Here is a 2,500-nt window from a genome sequence, read left to right on the forward strand (position 1 = left end):
TCAAAATTTTAGTCGCATTTTTTTTTTACAAATACAAAAAAAGGCAAAATATTAATGGTCAAATTTGAACACTGGTTAAATTGTAAATGCTAAATGAAAATATAGTTTCATTGGACCGGTATAGGATGAAGATGTCGTGTTTTTGCGATTTCGTTACAGTGTTCCCGTTATATTTTTGGTGTCAACTGGTTTGTGAACCGATCTCGAGAGCTACTGTTACCCCAGTGGTCAACAAAAATCTTCAGAATTTCATTAGAGCAATCATTAGAATAAGGTTACCTTTCTAGTTTGAAATCAGCAAGAAAGCCAAAAATGCATCACGCAAACCTAGTAAGAATGAGCTGCAATCGAAATCTTGTCAGTCTTCCCATCCTTTCCTCGACGAGGATTAGACAATTCGGGGTCGATTCTCATATAGACAGTCACGATATGATTTAATGTAGATTTTTCATTTTCGTTGTTGTTGAATCAACTGTTGCTCAAGATCGCCTATGATTCAAATTTGGTGTTAAGCTTTTTGAAATTTTCTTAAAAATTCAAAAGTTTTGTTTTAATATTACAATTTTGTTGATTTTTTTTATAATTTAGAATGGTCTAAAAGACGAACGCGACTATTTTGAATTGCTTCTAAATCGACCTCAATTATTGCAAACAACAACGAGAGCAACAAAAAAGAATGAAAAGGAATGTTCAAAAGCTCTGTGACACTATTTTATTTCCCCGATATATTTGTATATTCCATTTTTGACGAACAGGCCTAAAGCTTCGATTAAGGGAGATTTCCCTGGCTCCAGTGAAAAGTGTCCAATACCAGGTATGCTTAGCCTTTCCATTGGTCAGTTAAACCTGTAACCCAAGGGTTTACGGCAAAACTCAGGAACTACTTAAAAGGGCTGTGTCATGGCACTAAAGTTCATTTTGTGGTAACAAAAAATTCGAAGGAACTGTGCTGCGCATAATGCGAATGATTTGTAAAGGAAAGTTCAAATTTGCGCACAAGGATTTTAAAAGTGAACCAAACATTTCGAGGGTACTCGCCCCTTCTTGCTATACAACTTAACGTTAACTTAGAAAAAAACTTTTAAACAGCACAAACCAAAGCTGTTGAGACGAGAACGTGTCAGTGGAGCATACTTAATTAAAGTTACAACTGATGGACAGAGATAAACTTTGAAAAACTGTTAGGCTGAACAGTTTGCAAAAACCAAAATCACAGTCCATTTTAATCTTCTTTAATTTTGCTCATACCTGCCTCCTTTAGTATTTGCTGTTTTATTGTTAAAGTTAGAGATTTCGAGCTTGGTTTGTGAATTAATTTATCAACGGTTCCTCGTTTTACACACTTTGTTCGTGAACTTTGTATAACATGTTGTGTAATCATTCGATTGGTTGAAAAAATCATATGACAAACTTCCTCTCTTCTGAAAATGTTATACGATGCATGCAAATAATTAAGTGAAACTTTTAACAACTTTCTTAAAAGAAGTCAAGAGTGGCAGGATTTATAATTTTCAATTATATACGTTGCAAGTTTGAAATATACAAAGAAGGGATCGTGGATTGTGTTCCATATTACATGGGAAAATTCATGCGATTACTTATTAATGATATGCATGAAAAAGTATCAAGATAGCTTATCCATTCTCGCCACCAGAGCCTCTGATCGACCTAAGGCTCTGGGAAACTTCATGTAGGAGAACATGCGCTGTAGAGTTCTTATAGCCAAAAATTGGCTATTTGAACCTCACGGCGCATGAAGTGTACCAATTAGAGACGCATTTGATTGTTCTTCACGAAAACCAATGTGAAAAGAACTTCGTTTCAGGGTTCCCCAGAGCTCTTGCCAAGAGAAGACCTCTGGGGTCGAGGTTGGATAGCTTATCATACTTATGCAGGAGTAACGCATGCCTATCACGAATACCTAATAACGTATCCCCATTTTGCGCCATCCTGTACTTGTATTTGATTGGCTATCTATGAGGTTCTTTATTCATTGACCAATAAGAATGCTTTCTTTTTACTTCATTTTGCACTGAATTGCATCTCTTAGCCAATGGGAATAGAAAAGTTTTTCCATGTAAATTAGTTGTCAGTAAGGTTTGTCTCAAATACAATAGACTTTGTTTAGACTTGCAACATCTGGAGTCTTTCATTGATTTCATAAGAGCATAGAGCATAGGCTGCCGGGTAACGTTTAAAGCGTAAAAAGCGTTGCTTTTGCATCACACCTCCGGGCGACGACTGCATGATGTCCTCGGAGAGGTGATGTTAAAAATATGAAAAATAAAAGACGGAAGCTTGAGAGAGGATGGCGTTCTACGGGTGCATAAGTTTATAGAGATGCATATGTCCAGCAATGTTGTGTTGTTAACAATCTTGTGGAGACGCTGAAGTTGACGTGTTATACGTCTGCCATCACTGATCACTCAACCGATCAAAAGGTGCTATTAAGGACAGTTGACAAGTTGATGCAGAAGAAGATAGAAAAACAACTTCTACC

The sequence above is a fragment of the Montipora capricornis genome, chromosome 5 (assembly GCF_036669925.1).
Source record: "Montipora capricornis isolate CH-2021 chromosome 5, ASM3666992v2, whole genome shotgun sequence".
Classification (NCBI taxonomy): domain Eukaryota; kingdom Metazoa; phylum Cnidaria; class Anthozoa; order Scleractinia; family Acroporidae; genus Montipora; species Montipora capricornis.